The sequence below is a fragment of the Tamandua tetradactyla genome, chromosome 8, assembly GCF_023851605.1.
Source record: "Tamandua tetradactyla isolate mTamTet1 chromosome 8, mTamTet1.pri, whole genome shotgun sequence".
Classification (NCBI taxonomy): Eukaryota; Metazoa; Chordata; class Mammalia; order Pilosa; family Myrmecophagidae; genus Tamandua; species Tamandua tetradactyla.
This window is the reverse complement of record NC_135334.1, coordinates 67,385,452-67,404,582: the sequence shown is the minus strand read 5'-3', so window position 1 is coordinate 67,404,582 and position 19,131 is coordinate 67,385,452. Positions and strand designations below refer to the sequence as shown.

The 19,131-nt window shown below is 38.2% G+C and overlaps 1 protein-coding gene and 1 long non-coding RNA gene across 4 annotated transcripts in view; one reads left to right on the top strand and one right to left on the bottom strand.

The window, feature by feature from the left end:
• PAK1 (p21 (RAC1) activated kinase 1) overlaps positions 1-19,131 on the bottom strand; it is a 287,689-nt gene that overhangs the window by 203,501 nt on the left and 65,057 nt on the right. The window lies entirely within an intron of this gene.
• Positions 9-17,425, top strand: LOC143644463 (uncharacterized). The gene is made up of 4 exons (XR_013156724.1): positions 9-105; positions 8,133-8,167; positions 8,502-8,677; positions 16,691-17,425. It is a non-coding gene; the product is annotated as an uncharacterized LOC143644463 (long non-coding RNA).

Genomic DNA, 19,131 nt, shown 5'->3' with positions numbered 1-19,131 from the left:
AGGGGGAGGGGGAGCGCCTGGGATGACGTCATCGACGCCTGTCGCGGAGGCCGGGGGATCACCCGGGTGCCGCGTGACGTCATTGCGCCCTCGTCTTATCTCCCGGTTGGCATTCTCTTCAGCTACAGGTTCCTTAGACGCGGCCTTTCCCAGGGGAGGTGTGGGGACGGTTTTATGGAGGGCGTTGGTGGCTTAGTCAGGGTCGAATAAAATGGCTAACGCCCTGGGCTTAGGACCTTCTGCAGGTTACAAAGCACTGCCACATATGTTGGCTCATTGTCAGGAGCTGAGTGAAAATTATCCAATCTTGTGTGATCTCAGAGTCAGATATTTATTATTCTGTTTGTTTTCTTTGTGTGTGTGTTGGGGCAGGGACAGAGAAATGGTAATGGAGAAATTTGAACTATCGTGAGCTGACAGACAAAAAAAATGCTCCCTTTCCTGTTTTTCTCCACCATAGAGGCTACTATTCAACCCAAACCTTTCCCCTGGGTTCAGATCTTTTATTTACAAATGCCTCCTGGACAGCATCATTTGCATGTCCCACTGTATCTCAGATTCAACATTTCCAAAACTAAGTATTAGTGGCTAACAGTGTGGAATCAGGTTCAAATCCCAGCTGTCTGCATGTTAAAAATAACAGGACCGGGCGGGCCACGGTGCTTCAGCAGGCAGAATTCTCGCCTGCCATGCCGGAGACCCGGGTTTGATTCCGGGTGCCTGCCCATGCAAAATAATAATAATAATAATAGGACCTCTACTTGTTGAATATTGCTTTGAAAATTATTGCATTTTTCTTTCTTAGCTTTGTATATATGTTATATTATACAATAAAAAAGTTAAAAATAATAATAGCATTTCTAACCTACAATTTCTCATTAATAATTAGTTCCTGAATATCCTTAATTTTGACCTCTCTAAACCTCAGTTTTGTTATAGTAATAGTAAATACAATTTAGCCCTTTAGAATAGTGGTTATTGCTATAACTATCACCTTCCCCTAAACTTGCTACTCTCCTTACCTTCCTTCTTGGTCTCGGCATGGACCACTACTATCCAACAGTCCCCTAAGCCATAAACCTTAGGACATGCCCAGTCTTCCTTTTCTTATCATCCATATCAAATTGGTTACCAAGTTTTCTAGATTTTCCTAAATATGTTTTTTGGTTTTGTTTTGTTTTTTGTTTTTTTGTGTGGTTTTCTTGTTGTTTGTTTATTGTTTTTTGTTTTGCATGGGCAGGCACTGAGTAATCAAACCTAGATCTCTGGCATGGCAGATGAGAACTCTTACCACTGAGCCATGGTGGCCTGACCCCTGAATATGTTTTTAATCCTTGCCCTTCTCTTCATCCCACTACCTCTGCCTGGACCAAAGCCATTCTTCTCACTGGTCATCAGAGTAGTTTTCCAAATCACAAATCTGTTTAAACACTCCCAAAGATTGAATTGGTTTCAGGATAAAATCCACACTTGGCACTTCATAACCTGACCACTTACTCCAGCCTTTCTGGCTTCATCTCACACTGCAACTCTTTTTACTGCAGCTACACTAAAATGCTACCTGATGTTCTTTGAACAAGCCATATTTCTTCATGTTTTTGAGCCCTTCCCTCCTTGTCTGACTGGCCAACACCTACTCATTCTACAAAGGCCAGCTCAAATGTCATGTTCAATTATTCATTCAACTGGAATTTCTAAATAGATTCCCTGAGCCTTCACGATGCTGTAAATGCTATATTGCTACCATGCCTTTTATGGCACTTAGTACACTGTGTAGTAACTCTATTTGTGTATCTGACTCTGAATTCCTTTAAGAGTGAGACGTAATCCGTATCCCAGTGCCTCATACTTAGAACATTGCCTGACATGTAGTAGGAATCAGTATGTTTGAATGTATTTAATAAATGCTCATACAACTGCTTAGTATGTGCCAGGTATTGTACTGAACACTTTAGAAGCACTAACTACTTTAAATTTCAGGCAACCCTTCAAGGTAGATACTACTGTTATCCCCATATTATTGATAAGGAAATTGAGAAACAGAGGGATTATGTAAATTACCCTGAGATCACACACCCAGTAAATTGATCCTATTCTAGGCTGTCTTTGCATGATCGCTGTGGTAGGCAGAATAATAGCCCCCCAAAAATGTTCACAATCTAATACCCAGAGTTTATGAACATATTACCTTCCATGGCATTGGGGACTAGGATTAAATTAAGGATCTTGAGATGGGGAGATTAATTTGGATAATCCAGGTGGATTCAATATAATTATAAGGATTCTTAAAAGTGGAAATGGGAGATTTGACTACATAAGAGAAGGTGAGACTTTCAATGTGAGAAGGATTCAATCCACCCTTGCTGGCTATGAGGGTGGAGGAAGAGAACCATGAGCCAAGGAATGCTACAGCCTTTAGAAAGTGGAAAAGGCAAAAAAGTAAATTCTCCCCTAGAACCTCTAGAAAGGAATGGAACCCTTTGACACCTTGATTTTAGCCCAGTGAGCCCTATTTCAGACTTCTGAACTACATAACTGTAAGATAATAAATTCGTGCTGTCTTAAGCCACTAAATTTATAACTTGTTACAGCAGTGTATCACTCAGAGTTCCCCAGAAAAACAGAACCAATAGGATATATATATGTGAGAAACAGAGAGAGAATGGGAGAGATTGAGAACATATGTATATTGAGATGTGTATGTGTGTATATAAAAATACTTATTTTAGGAATTGGTTCTTGTGATTGTGGGGGCTGGCAGGTGTGAAATCTGTAGGGTAGGCCAGCAGCCTGGAAATCAGCAAGAATTGATTTTGCAGTCTTAAGGCAGAATTCTTCTCTGAGGAATCTCCATTTTTGCTCTTAAGGCTTTCAACTGATTGGATGAAGCCCACATACATTATCAAGAATAATCTCCTTTTCTTAAAGTCAACTGATTGTAGATGTTAGTCATATCTACAAAATACTTTCACTGCACATCTAGACTGGTCTTTGGCCAAACAACTGAGCACCGTAGCCCATAAAATTAACCATTACAAGTAGCAATAGAAAACTAATACAGTATCCAGTCAAGGGACAGCTGTTCAACGTTAGCAAATAAGAGGCAACTACTTGCTAGGGGTGCAAGGTTCTCTGCATTCAGGTCTCAGGTCCCACTCCTTACCTACAGGTACCCTGACTTTAGCATAAGAGAACTGTCAAGGCATCTCTACCAACCTAACTACTATATTTCTGGGCCTGATTTTTCAGTATAGTCTGCTCTCCAGAGGCAGGAGAGGAGGGTTGTTATTTTTAATAATCTCCCATGGAGGCCTTCTAAATTTTACATCATGTCTTAAATTGATGGGTGAATGACCTGAGCCCAAAATTTTCTTTGAAGCATAACAAAATCCAGCCAATTCTAGAAAGGAATGATTAACATTGCTTCTATACCATAATGGTGCCACAGCATGCATTCTCAAAGGGGGCAATACCTCCTCCAAGAAGTTGAAAACCGGCTCTTGGTTCCAAAAGACATGTTCAAGTCCTAGCCCCCAGTCCTGTAGAAGTGAACCCATTGGTAATAGGATCCCTAAAGATGCCATCAATTAAGGTGTTGCCAAACTGAATCAGAGTGGGCCTTAACCCAATATGACTGGAGTCTTTTATAAGCCAAAGAAATTTGGGCCCAATAGCAGGAGTCAGGAGGAAACAGGAGACAAATGGCCATGTGGTAGAGACGGAGACTGAGTTGTGGACTGCCAGCAAGCTATCACCAGAACAGCAAGGACTTCAGAGAAAGGATGGTCTGTTGACATCTCAGTTTTGGACTTCTAGCCTCCAAAAGCCAACCAGTTTGTAATATTTTTTATAACAGCACTGGCAAACTAAAACAGGGAGCAAAAACATTTTAGATATTACAATGGTTTGTGGCTTCCAAAGCTCAACCCTATTTGACAAAATCTTATTCTTTAGTATTTAATTAGTCTTGCTAGAGAGAATTTAAATTTAATTTTTTTCCTTAGCAGGACAATAATTGAAATATTGAGAAACAGTGTACTAGAACTATTGTGTAATCTAATGCACTCCTTCCAGTTGTGATGGTACAGCATGTCTCGTGTCAAGAGTTATCACTCCTCCACTCTACCACCAATAATGGAGCCCTTGTTGCTGCCTGATCACTGAGTGGTTCAAATCCAGAATCCCATCTTGAAAGTCTTCTCTCTACATCACACCTCATACCAACAACCTAAGTTTGGGTTTCCCCAAAGAAAAGAACCTGAGATAAATACTTGGTTGCAAGTAGTCCTACTTGGGAGGTGATCTTAGGAAACAGGAGTGAGGCAAATAAGATAAAGCCAACGCAGTTATCTCTTGCAGCTGTCAGAAAAGTCCCCAAGGCTAAATGAGGAAAGATGGGAGGTATATGGTTGAGGTGACACTATATTGGTTTGCTAAATGCTGCCAGAATACAATATACCAGAAATGGAAGAGCTTTTGAAAAAGAGGATTTATTACAAGTTTATAGTTCTAATGCCATAAAAATGTTCAACCAAACGCATCCAGAGAAAGATACCTTGATTCAAGAATAACTGATATGTGTCACATGGGAAGGCATGTAACTGGCATCTGCTGGTCCTTTCCCAGTTCCGTTGTTTCCAGCTTCTGATGCCAGTTGTTTTCTCTGAGTCTACGAGCCTTCACTTAGCTCATCCATTACACAACTCAGGGTTCTGACTTGCCTAGCATCTCACGGGAAGTCACATGGCAATGTCTGCTAGGCTCTGCATCTCCGAATATCCACGTTCAAGCATCTGATGTCTCTGTCAGCACTTCAAATATCTCCAAATGTCTGCATCTCTGTTGGCTCTGAGCTTTCTCCAAAATGTTACTGCTTTTAAAGGATTCCAGTAAACTAATCAAGTCCCACCTTGAATGGGTGGAGTCACATCTCCATCTAATCAAAAGGTCACACCCACATGTGGATGTGTCATAGCTCCATGGAAACAATCCTACCAAAGCTTCCACCCTAAGCAGTAGGTATGCCCCCACAAGATTGGGTTAGGAAAGAAAATATGACTTTTCTGGGGTACATAACACTTTCAAATGAGCACATTCCACCCTCTGAATCCCCAGAAGACATGTTCTTTCCATATACAAAATACATTCATTTCATCGCAACATCACAAAAGCTTTGAAACAGTGACAAAACAAATGTAATACAAAGTCAGAAACAGTACAAAATTTCATCAGTTACAGGCATGGTCTATCCTAAGGCAAAAAATTCTTCTCTGGCTGTTGACCTGTAAAACTCAGAACAAGTTATCTGCTGCCAATATATAAAGGAGGAACTGTCACAGGATACATGTTTCCATTGCCATTGGGAGATAAAGAAAGCGAATATGGGTCACTGAATAAAAACAGTTCCAAAAACGTACAGGGCAAATTCCATTTGATTTCAAAATCATTTATCATGGGGGCTTTAGAAAGCAGTAGACCCACCATTTCCAAGGGCCTACATGGCAGCCCTGCTCTCTCCAAACACTTGGGTGAGGGTTGCAGCTTTGGGCACATTGAGGGGACCATCTTTCTTTTGGATCCACCCTCTCCAAGCATCGGGCAGCACCCAGGCACCCTGCCATCTCTGAATTACATGCTTAATCCCCTCAGAACAATGGGATGATCGTCATATTTGCCCCAACCCCCAATTTATGCATGCCACTCTCTCCGAGGTCTGGGGCCCCAAAACTCATTGTAAACATTGAGGTGAAAGGCCTACCCTCAGCTTCCGGGGCAAACTTACCCTCTCCATGTGTATGGGTGAGTCTGCTCTCCTGGCCCAAGATTTCCTGGGTCCAGACTTTAGCTTCCATGGTTTTGCCTTTGAAGTAATTTTTCCTTCAATCTGTCCCTTTTCTGTCGCTTTTATTCCAGACTGACAGTTGTTCCATTTATACAGATCTCACAAGATACTTGTCAGTTTTCTATGCAGTATACAGGAATCATAACAATCAGACAATAGGACTTTCCACAAATTCTTCCTGTATAACTCCGTTTCCAAACCTGGCATTTCCTGTAATGGCTTACTGATTCCATGTTTGGTTAAATCCTCACATGGGGCCCTCCTCAAGGGGTCTCACTTTCTGGAAGTCCAGAATTTTCCAGACCATCAATTTCTGTTTTCTTTGTACCCAAGAGTTCAGTTCTCAACTTATCTCTTTCCTGTCACATTTTACTATAAGTTGCAAAAGCAACCAGGCTGCATTTTTCACATTTAATTTGGAAATTTCCTCAGCTAAGTATTCCAGGTCATTGTCTTTAAATTTTAACCTCCATCCAACAGTGGTACTCAATTTTGCCAAATTCTCTGCCACTTTAAAACACAGGTTGCCCTTCTTTCACTTTGCAACAACACATTCATCATATCTATCTAAGACCTCATCAGAAGTACCATTAGAGTTCACATTCTTTTAAACAATTCAGGCATCTTCTATCAAGCATATTACAATCCTTCCAGAACCTTCCTCTTATCCACTTAAAAAGTCGCTCAAACATGTTTGGCATTTGCAAACCACAGCACCGAGCTTCTCTGGTACCAAAATCTGTATTGGTTTGCTAAATGCTGCCAGAATGCAGTATACCAGAAATGGAAGAGCTTTTAAAAAGGGAATTTATTAAGTTGCAAGTTTACAGTTCTAAGGCTGTAAAAATATCCAAACTAAGGCACCCATAGAAAGATACCTTGATTCAAGAATAGCTGATATCTGTCACATGGGAAGGCATGTAGCTGGCATCTGCTGGTCCTTGTTTCCAGTTTCTTTGTTTCCAGCTTCTGATGCCAGTGGTTTCCTCTCTAAGAATCTATGGGCCTTCACTTAGCTCATCCATAACACAGCTCTGGGTTCTGGCTTGCTTAACATCTCATGGAAAGTCACGTGGCAATGTCTGCTGAATTCTGCATCTCCAAACATCCATGTCTAGGCGTCTGCTTTCTCTGGCAGCACTCCAAGCCTCTCCAAATGTTGGCATTTCTGTTGGCTCTGAGCTTTCTCCAAAATGTTACCCCTTTTAAAGGACTCCAATAAACCAATCAGGTCCCACCTTGAATGGGCAGAGTCGCTTCTCCATCTAATCAAAAGGTAACACCCACTGGTAGGTGTGTCACAGCTCCATGGAAACAATCCAATCAAAATTTCCACCCTAAACAATAGGTCTGCCCCCACAAAATGATTAGAAAGAAAATTATGGCTTTTCTGGGGTACATAGCAATTTCAAACCAGCACAGACACACTATCGGAAGGTGAATTAGAACTGTCCACCACAGTTGCAACTGAAATCAGAGGTGGTTTAAGGGACTATGACAAGTACCAGAGGTATCTGCCACAGACTTTACACAGGTTTCACTTACAGTTCACATTCTAAAACAACTTTAGTAAGTAAATAGTTGTCCGTATCAGGGGCCATTAAGTCCCTCACCAGCAATGTAGGAGAGTTCCAGTTATTCCACATCCTCACCAATACTAGGTATTAACCCACTCTAGGGGGTAGTCTATTTCATTGTTATTTTAATTTGAATTCCTTTGATTACTGATGAGGTTGAACAGGGGTTGAGTTTGCTGGTAATCTGGATATCCTCTTTTGTGAAGTGTCTGTTTAGTCTTTGGCTCAAGTTTTTCAAATCAACTTCATTGAGTTAAAATTTACATATAATAAGATGCACCTGTTTTAAATGGTCAGTTTGATAAGTTGTGACACATGTATACACTCCTGTAAGCACTAACTCACCCCATCTGACCCAGAAATTTCCCTTGTGTGACTGCAGTTAACCCCTACCACTGGCAATGAATGATCCGCTTTCTGTCCTATAAATTAGTTTTGCCTGTTTTGGAATTTCATATAAGTGGAATCACACAGTATGTACCTCTCTGCTTCTGTTTTCTTTCATTCAGCATAATGTTTGTGAGATCGTTCATGTTGTTTCACGTATCAGTCAGTATTTCCTTCCTGAGTAGCATTCCATTGTGTGGCTATACCACAATTTGTTTATCCATTCAACTGCTGATGGACATTTCAACTTTTTGACTATTACAAATACATTTATATGGCCGCTCATGTGCAAGAATTTCTGACAACATATGTTTCCTTTCTCTTAGGTAAGTGCCTAGAAGTGGAATTGGTGGGTCATCAGGTAAGTGTACATTTAACTTTATAAGAAATTGCCACACTATTTTCCAAAAATGCTATACTGTTCTATGTCCCTTTGATGTGTCCCCATCATTCTTTGAGGACTTCCTTGCTTTATGACCAAAGATATTCTAGGCTTCTCTTGTACTTTCTTTGACCCAGGCCTCAAATCAGCTATTTCTTCAAAGAACTCTGATTCCTTGAAGTGAAAAACGCTACTTAGAAACCCAGATCTAAGCACTAGTTATGCCCATTACTATAGAGTGTTGTTGTTTCCTCTTAATATATATAGGATTCCAAGCACACTCATTCTCACTTTCCATCTTATCTTTAATAAGCCAGCCGCCAAAAGCTCTGCAGCTACAGGGAAATGAATTCTGCCAACAATCTGAAGGAGCTTGGCACCTGTGGTGAGAACATGGCCTGCAGACACCTTGAGTGCAGCCCTCTGAGACTCTGAACAGAGCACCAGCTAAGCCAAGCCCAGACTCCTGACCCACAGAAACTGTGTGAGGTAATAAATATATCTTGTTTTAAGCCACTAAATTTGTGGTGATTTGTTACTCAGCAATAGAAAAGTAACACAGGAGGGGAAGGAGCAAGAGGAAGGAGACAGGATAAGGTTTTCTTCCCTTTTCCACTTTTATGCTATAGAAAGACATAAATTATGTTTTTCTTCTTTTAGTGTTTACCTTTAAAAGAATGAGATATTTAGCCATAAACTTTCATAGGTTTTCAGTGTTTCAATCCTCCTCCAAAGTAAGATAAAGGCCTGAATACATTTCAACTCCTACTGGTCACCCCTCCTGATTTCCTTTATTCCAAAATTTGGACAACAGTTTATCTTGAAAATTGTCTTAAGTCCATGGTTAACTGAACTTACCAATACATTTTCTTTCGTAGTTCTTTTACCAAAGATTCATGGAAATAATAACTCTCTTAGTCTATGTAAATGTTTGAAAATTATTTCCTTTTTCCCTCACTCACTCCTGAATGATGTTTCAGCTGTATATAAAATTCTAAGTAAACACTGATTTTCTCTCAGCAGTTTGATTATATTACATCATTGACTCCTGGACTCTCTTTTGCCAGAGAGGAGTAATTTGTCACTCTAGTTATTGTTCCTTCATAGTTAATCTGTTTTATTTCTCTCAGGTAGATGTTTAAAAATTTTTCTTTATTCCTGATGTTTTAACTATAATGTGTCTTCTACGTTAGGGTTAAATCTTATTATTCTAATCAAAGCTTTTTTTTAAAATCAGTTTTATTGATATGTTCACATACCATATAATCCATCCAAAGTGTATAATCAGTGGCTGTTACTATAATCACAGAGTTGTGTATTCATAACCACAGTCAATTTTCGAACATTTTTCATTACTCCAAAAAGAAAAACCCTATGTCCCATAGCTGTCATCTCTCAATCCCTTTATCTCTACCATGCCCTTCATACTCACTAATCTAATTCTGTCTCTATACATTTATTTATATTTACTTTTTATATAAATGGAATCATACACTATATAGTACTTTGTGTCTGGTTCCTTTCACTTAGCATAGCGTTTTTTTTATCATCACATAGTTGTATATTCATCATCATAATCATTTCTTAGAACGTTTATATCACTTCAGAGAAAGAAAGAAAAAGAAAACAAAAAAATTCGTATACACCATATCCCTTATCCCTCCCTTTCATTGATCACTAGTATTTCAATCTACTAAATTTATTTTAACATTTTTCCCCCTATTATTTATTTTTAATCCATATGTTCTACTCATCTGTCAAAAAGGTAGATAAAAGGAGCATCAGACACAAGGTTTTCACAATCACAGTCACATTGCAAAAGCTATATCATTATACAATGATCTTCAAGAAACATGGCTACTGGAACACAGCTCTACATTTTCAGGCAGTTCCCTCCATCCTCTCCATTACACCTTAACTAAAAAGGTGATATCTATTTAATGCGTAAGAATAACCTCCAGGATAACCTCTCGACTCTGTTTGGAATCTCTCAGCCGTTGACATTTTATTTTGTCTCATTTCACTCTTCCACCTTTTGGTTGAGAAGGTTTTCTCAATCCCTTGGTGCTGAGTCCCAGCTCATTCTAGGATTTCTGTCTCACGTTGCCAGGAAGGTCCACACCCCTGGGAGTCATGTCCCACGTAGAGGGGGGGAGGGGGAGTTTGCTTGTCATGTTGGCTGAGAGAGAAAGGCCACACTGAGCAACAAAAGAGGTTCTCTAGGGGGTGACTCTTAGACCTAATTTTAAGTAGGCTTAGCCTATCCTTTACAGGGTTAAGTGTCATATGAACAAAACCCCAAGACTGGGGGCTCAGCCTATTGCTTTGGTTGTCCCCACTGCTTGTGAGAATATCAAGAATTCTCCACTTGGAGAAGTTGAATTTTCCCCCTTTCTGACCATTCCCCCAAGGGGACTTTGCAAATACTTTTTATTCACTGTTCAAATCACTCTGGAATTTATCGGGGCATCACTCTGGACAAACCTACAAAATTTCATGCCCTACCCAAGATTCCATGTACTTATACTGTTCAGTTGAGCTGTCCACATAAATTATATTAGGAATTGCACTAGTCAAAATATAAATTTTGTACCAAATAAACATTTTTTGCTTTAGTCTCACACATAAGTTTAAATTTTAAAATATTATTACCACTTTAAGACAGGATAAACTTATGAAGCATGTAATAACATGGATGGACCTAGAGAACATTATGCTGAGTGAGTCTAGCCAAAAACTAAAGGACAAATACTGTATGGTCCCACTGATGTGAACCGACATTCGAGAATAAACTTGGAATATGTCATTGGTAACAGAATCCAGCAGGAGTTAGAAACAGGGTAAGATAATGGGTAATTGAAGCTGAAGGGATACAGACTGTGCAACAGGACTAGATACAGAAACTCAAAAATGGACAGCACAATAATACCTAATTATAAAGTAATCATGTTAAAACACTGAATGAAGCTGCAACTGAGCTATAGGTTTTTGTTGTTGTTGTTGTTGTTGTTTTACTATTATTATTACTTTTATTTTTTTCTCTATATTAACATTCTATATCTTTTTCTGTTGTGTTGCTAGTTCTTCTAAACCAATGTAAATGTACTAAGAAACGATGATCATGCATCTATGTGATGATGTTAAGAATTACTGATTGCATATGTAGAATGGTATGATTTCTAAATGTTGGGTTAATTTCTTTTTTTCCGTTAATTAATAAAAAAAAAGAAAAAAAAATATGTATTATTACCATCTATTTTCAACACCCTGCAGTATTGACATTCCTTTGTTCTTCCTCATGCAAAAATATTTTTAAATTTGTACATTTAGTCACTATCATTATACACTCTAGGCATTCCTAGATTATACCATCTCAGTCTTTATCTCATCAGAACTCTTAATTTGAAAATCATGTCTATCTTCAATTTCAGAGTTCTGAGCTGCTATCTCTTTAAGCATCACTAAGCCAATCCATTCTCCATGCCCATAAATTGCTTATACAAATGCTTGTTCACCTTATCTTCCCAGGCTAGGTTCTGGGCTAATCCCAGAGTAGTTTCTTCTAATTACTAATTCTCTCTTTGGCTTTTTCCAGTTTAGAATTCATACCATATGCTCAGTATTTTTTTTAGTCTAGAAGAATATAATTTTATTTTTGGAATTGTTAATTGCTTTACTTTCATCAACACCTTGTCCTTGTAGATGACTAAGTGTGATTGAGAGTCTCTGTGGCCTGAAAGAGTGAGGAAAGTGAGAAAGTGTATAACCGACCTGTGACATGAAGCTCCAATCTATGATTAGGTGATTGAAACAACCCCATCAATTAATGGCATTTTCTTGATCCATGGACAGAAATAAAACACAGTAAATCACTCAAAGGGAATAGCAGTGCTGGGAAATAGCATGACATATAGGAAAGTGAAAAGAACTATAGGTCTCTGATGAATATTTTAGCAAATCATTCCATCAACTCTATTGCACTACACATTGAATTATATATTCCATTTATATGACATTTCTAAAACAGGAAAGTCTATAGAGAAAAAGAAGATCAGTCATTGTTTTGGGACATTATCAGGGACTGACTACAAACAGACACCAGGGAATTTTTTGGTGGAAATTGAAGGGGCTGAGTTTTGTTCCACACACTGCAAAACAGAAGTGGTGTATAACCAGGACCCAAGATGCCAGGGGACAAAGGTAAGAGAAGACCCTGGGAAAAAGTCTGAAATCTTGATAAGGGCTTTGGATTTCCACAAGATAAAGAATGGGAGGAAGGAAGAGTCCAAACCAGTTATACATCGATCTTTAAGGGCAGTAGGGGCCCTAGCCAAATCTGAGTTATGTATACCCATTTTTTGCTACACAAATTTCTATGTTCATGGGTATCCATGCTTATGAACTAATTTTGACCAATTTTTCAAAGTGAATAGACTTATTTCACTCACTTCTGGCCAGACCCTGCCAATCCCACACATATGCATTCAGAGGACTTCCAGGCACTCTGGAAGGAGTAGAAGCTAGGAGTAGAAGCAAAGAATGGAAATGTTAGCTAATGCAGGAAAGTGGGTAGAAGAGGTCAAAAAGCCTAGACATTTTACCAATGATGGTGGGTCCATTCTGTTCTGTAGAAACCAAAATACCAGAACTGTGTGTATGTGGTAGCACATACCATCTCAGTGTTTCAAGAGCAAATACAGGATCACCTGTTCACATAAATTAACACTCCCATTTTAGGCGGTTTTTTTGATGGAAACTTCTGGTTCATAACCAATGCTTTGTATAGGAGTCCCTCCACAAAAGTGTATCAAGTACATTATTGTTCTTTTCTCACTAATAATGCTCTTATTCCCTTTATCTTTTCTTTTGAAGGAAGGAGAAGAGAAATGCCCGAAAGCATGTGCAGGAGGACAACAATATCTTGTGCTTGTGGCAAAGGAATTGAGGGTTGAGCCATGTCAGCCATCTGGGTAACACAATAAGAAATGTTAAGGAAAGAGAGAGTTGAAGTTTGTGGGCAGTGAGATTAAGGAACTGAGGGGAAGGTAAATGCAGGAATAGTTCTGTCTAGTTCTTCTGGACATGATATAACACAGTGATGCTCAAACTTCAGTGTGTATCAGAGTCACCTGGTGGACTTGTAAAAAATACAGATTGCTGGTCTCAGGTCTTCATTGAGGCCTGAGAATTTGGGAACACACCTACCCCTTCATTCATTGATTCATTCATTCAACAAGTATTAATTAAGCTCATATTACATACTCTGGGTGCTTAAGAGATACTGGTGAACAAACAGATAAAAATTCCTGACTTTTATCTAGAAAAATTATACAGAGAGAGAGAGACATAGACAGACACACACATACACATATATTCTCATATTCTGGTTATAGTAATAATGTGTTTTTTACAGAAAGTTTAAAAAAAAAAAAGCTTAAAGAAAAAGTGATAGGTTTCTGTAATCCCACCACCTAGATATAACCTAATTTTTTCACAATGGTCTCAAAGATTTTTTATTATTATTTGAATCCCCATTCTAATAGACCAAAGTTCACATATTGCATTTGGTGAATTTTATATGTCTCTTAAGTCTTTTCTCTTCTATAAAAACCACCCCACTTTCCTTTTAACTGCTTCACTGAGGTATAATTGACTAATAATATATTAAAAGTGAACAATTTGGTACATTTTGGTCCAGGTGTATATACCTATGAAATCATAGGCCCCACCCCCAAAATTTTATTCATGTCCCTTTGTAATCTCTCTCCATCACTTTCCCCTCACCAGGCAACCATTGATCTACTTTCTGTCACTATAGATAAGTTCACAATTTCTAGAATTTTGTATGAATGGAATCATGTAGATTATATTGTTTTTTGTTTGGCTTCTTTCATGTAGCGTAATTATGTTGAGATTCATCAATAGTTCATTCCTTGGTTTGGCAGCTGCAGCTTCTGCAATTCAGTATGGAACATACTCCATACTTTAGTTCTTCCAGCTTGACACTGTTCCAAGCAAACAGGATCTTCTTGATGCCCTTATCTCTTTCCGTAATGCTCTTCCCAACCCTAGTCATCCATTACCTCCTATATTTTCTTTACCCCTGAGACAAGCCCTCTCTTTAACATTTTGAAATGTGTACATTCCTAAAATATGCTGTCATGGTACCAGTTAACACTCCGCAGCTCTCATCACAGTTGTAATTCTGTGTTACTCTGTGCAATTTTAAATGAACTTCATTAATAGATTAACTTCCTTGTACATACATTCTCTGTATTTCTCACACTGTCCATTACTGTCTACCATGTATTAAGTACTCAATAAATATTTATTGAATATTTAAATAAAAAAATAGTTCATTCCTTTTTAAAACTTACTTTTTAATGTATAACATAAATTTTTTCCATAGTAACCATTTTTTTGTATGTGTGCTGAATGTTGGGGATCACACATAGTAATTATTTTACATGTACCATTCAGAAACATTAATTTCATTTACAATATGATGCTACCATCACCACTATGCATTACCAAAACTTTTTCATCACCCAAAAATAGAAACTCGGTATCCAATGAACTGTAACTTCCTCTTTCAGTTCTCCCCGGTCCCTACTAACCTAATCTACTTTCTGTTTCTATTTGCTGAATTTGTTTATTTTAGATACTGGATATAAGTGGAATCCTATGTTTATCCCTTTGTGTAGGTCTTATTCCACTTAGCATAATGTCAGATTTCATCCATGTTGTAGTATGTACCAGAACTTCAATCTTTTATATGACTGAATAATATTCCATTGTATGTATATACCACGTTTTGTTTATCCATTCACCTGTTGATGAGCATTTGCACCATTTGATAAATTTTGATACACACCTGTGAAGCCATTGCCAGGAACAAGATATTCATCACTCCCAAAAGTTAATCTCCACAATATTTGGAAATGACATATCAGATAAAGGTCTAGTATCCAGAATTTAAAAAGAGATTGTTCAACTCAGCAACAAAAAGACAGCCAGTCCAATTACAAAATGGGAAAAAGACTTGAACAGGCACTTCTCAGAACAGGAAATACAAATGGCCAAAAGGCACATGAAGAGATGCTCAACGGCTCAATGGCCGTTAGAGAAATGCAAATCAAAACCACAATGAGATATCATCTCACACCCACCAGAATGGCCATTATCAACAAAACAGAAAATGACAAGTGCTGGACAGGATGTGGAGAAAGAGGCACACGTATCCACTGTTGGTGGGAATGTCAAATGGTGCAACCACTGTGGAAGGCAGTTTGGCGGTTCCTCAAAAAGCTGAATAGAGAATTGCCATATGACCCGGCAATACCATTGCTAGGTATCTACTCAGCGGACATAAGGGCAAGGACACAAATGGACATTTGCACACCAATGTTTATAGCAGCATTATTTACAATTGCAAAGATATGGAAACAGCCAAAATGTCCATCAACAGGCAAGTGGCTAAACAAACTGTGGTATATACATACGATGGAATATTATGCAGCTGCAAGACAGAATAAAGTTATGAAGTATGTAACAACATGGATGGACCTTGAGGACATTATGCTGAATGAGATTAGCCAAAAACAAAAGGACAAATACTGTGTGGTCTCACTCATATGAGCTGACATTAGTGAATAAACTTGGAATATTTCATTGGTAACAGAGACCATCAGGAGATAGAAATAGGGTAAGATATTGGGTAATTGGAGCTGAAGGGATACAGATTGAGCAACAGGACTGAATATAAAAACTCAGAAATGGACAGCACAGTACTACCTAACTGTAATACAATTATGTTAAACACTGAATGAAGCTGCATATGAGAATGATAGAGGGAGGAGGGCTGGGACATAAATGAAATTAGAAAGAAAGATAGACAATAAAGATTGAGATGGTATAATCTAGAAATGCCTAGAGTGTATAATGATAGTGACTAAATGTACAAATTTTTAAAATGTTTTTGCATAAGGAAGAACAAAGGAATGTCATTACTGCAGGGTGCTGAAAATAGATGGTAATTTATATTTTAAAATTTTACCTTATGTGTGAAACTAAAGCAAAAAATGTTTATTTGGTACAAAATTTATATTTTGACTTGTGCATTTCCTAATATAACTTATTAGATAGCTTGATTGAACACCATAAGTACTTGGAATCTTGGGTAGGACATGAGATTTTGTTGGTTTATCCAGAGTGATACCCCGATGAATCCCAGAGTGATTCAATCAGTGATTGGAAAAGTATTTGCAAAGTCCCCTTCGGGGAATGGTGAGAACGGGGAGAAATTCAACTTCCCCAAGTTGAATTCTTGATATTCTCACAAGCAGTGTGGACAACCAAAGCTATAGGCTGAGCCCCCATTCTTGAGGTTTGTTCATATGAAACTTAACCCTACAAAGGATAGATCAAGTCTACTTAAAATTTAGGCCTAAGAGTCACCCCCAAGAGAGCCTCTTGTTGCTCAAATGTGGCCTCTCTTTCCAGCCAACACAACAAGCAAACTCACCACCCTCCCCCTGTTTACATGGGACATGACTTCCAGGGGTGTGGAACTTCCTGGCAACGTGGGACAGAAATCCTAGAATGAGCTGAGACTCGGCATCAATGGATTGAGAAAACCCTAGAATGAGCTGAGACTCAGCATCAAGGGATTGAGAAAACCTTCTCAACCAAAAGGGGGAAGAGTGAAATGAGACAAAATGAAGTGTCAATGGCTGAGAGATCCCAAACAGAGTTGAGAAGTTATCCTCGAGGTTATTCTTACACATTAAGTAGATATCACCTTGTTATTCAAGGTGTAATGGAGAGAGAGGCTGGAGGGAACTGCCTGAAAATGTAGAGCTGTGTTCCAGTAGCCATGTTTCTTGAGGATGATTGTGTAATGATATAGCTTTCACAATGTGACTGTGTAATTGTGAAAACCTTGTGTTTGATGCTCCTTTCATCTACCTTATTAACAGACGAGTAGAACATATGAAATAAAAATAAACAATAGGGGGAACAAATGTTAAAATAAATTTAGTTTGAAATGCTAGTCATCAATGAAAGTGAGAGGTAAGGGGTATGGTCTGTATAATTATTGCTTTTCTGTTTTCGTTTTATTTCTTTTCTGTTGTCTTTATTTCTTATTCTAAATTGATGCAAATGTTCTAAGAAATTATGAATATGCAACTATGTGATGATATTGTGAATTACTGATTATATATGTAGAACGGAATGATCATATGTTAATGTTTTGTTCATTTGTTAATTTTTTTTAAATTAATAATTTTTTTTTAAAAGCGTGTCTCTAGTTTTTGGCTGTTACAAATGAAGTTATGAATATTCATGTACAAGATTTTGTCTGGACCTATGTTTTCTCTTTAGTAGATATCTAGGATTGGAATTACCAGATCATATGTGTCGGAAAAAAAGCCGTACCTGAAGGAGAATAAATGCTCGGATTGTGGAGAAGAAAAGAATTTATTACAAGAATAGGCCTGCAGCCAAAATGTGATGGCTGGTGCACCAAACAACAGGAGGCAGCAACATTTATTCCCTGAGCCTAACACACAACTCCCTCCCATTTGCCCATTGGCTGGGGTACTCCAGAGGTTTCAGCCTGTCCAAGAGATCTAACTCACAATTCTTTCACATGTAAGGAAACGACACCTGTCCCCAAGCTTACATCAGAGGCCCCCCCCCCACTCCCTGCCAGACCACTGAACGGGTCTGGGCTGTTTTGCAGCCTTTGTTCACTAAGTTTCATTTTCCCCCACTCCGCACTATTTTGTGTGAAAACTAAACTTAATTTTATACTTACAATATGGTACGTATTTGTTTAACTTTTTAAGAAATTTCCAAACTGTTTTTTAAGAACTGTTGCCCAAACTAGTTATACATTTTTCATTACCACATATGTGTATGAGAGTTCCATTTCTTCCACATTCTTGCCAACACTTGGTTTGATTGACCTTTTTAATATTAGACATTCTAACAAGTGTATGCTGAGATTTTATTGTGGATTTAATTTGCATTTCCATAATAATTAACGATATTGAACATTTTTGCATATACTGTTAACATTTTCATGAATTTTCTTCCTGTCTTTTTCCTGTTCTTTATATGCATAAATTCATTCTTTGCTATATGAGAAAAATCCTTTTCCAAATTTTTGTTCATCACTGAAATTTCATATTGGTGGCCACTAATCCTCATAACAATAAATTATAATCATGGTGTTTCTAGATGAAAAAGTAGACACAAGCTTGATATCATAATACTATTGATACTCTGTCCTTTGAATAACTCTAAGTGCTGTCATTTACAAATAAAAGGTAAAACATTCTGAAACAACTGAGAATTTAGCAGCAGTTGCAGCACTGATGCTTGTCGTTTCCCAATTTGGGGGTCAGCAAATCTGCAAATCAGTGTGATGTGGTGATAGCCATTGGAATGGGTTTAGAAACTACTTTTCCCAATATCAGTGTGATTTTTGTAAAAGATAAAACATTTATTTTATTGCAAGAGGTGGTCTCTGAGAACACATTGAGCAGAAAACAGCATCAACTATGCAATCTTATTTTCTTTGAGACTGAATGTTCTATCTTTAAAGGGGACTGTTCTAGTTTGCTAGCTGCCAGAATGTAATATACCAGAAACAGAATGGCTTTTAAAAAGGGGAATTTAATAAGTTGCTAGTTTACAGTTCTAAGGTCAAGAAAATGTCCCAATTAAAACAAGTCTATAGAAATGTCCAATCTAAGGCATCCAGGGAAAGATACTTTGGTTCAAGAAGGCCAATGAAGTTCAGGGTTTCTCTCTCAAGTGAGAAGGCACATGGTGAATACAGTCAGGGCTTCTTTCTCAGCTAGAAGGGCACATGGCAAACTGCTAGCTTTCTCTCCTGGCTTCTGGTTTCATGAAGCTCCCTGAGAGGCATTTTC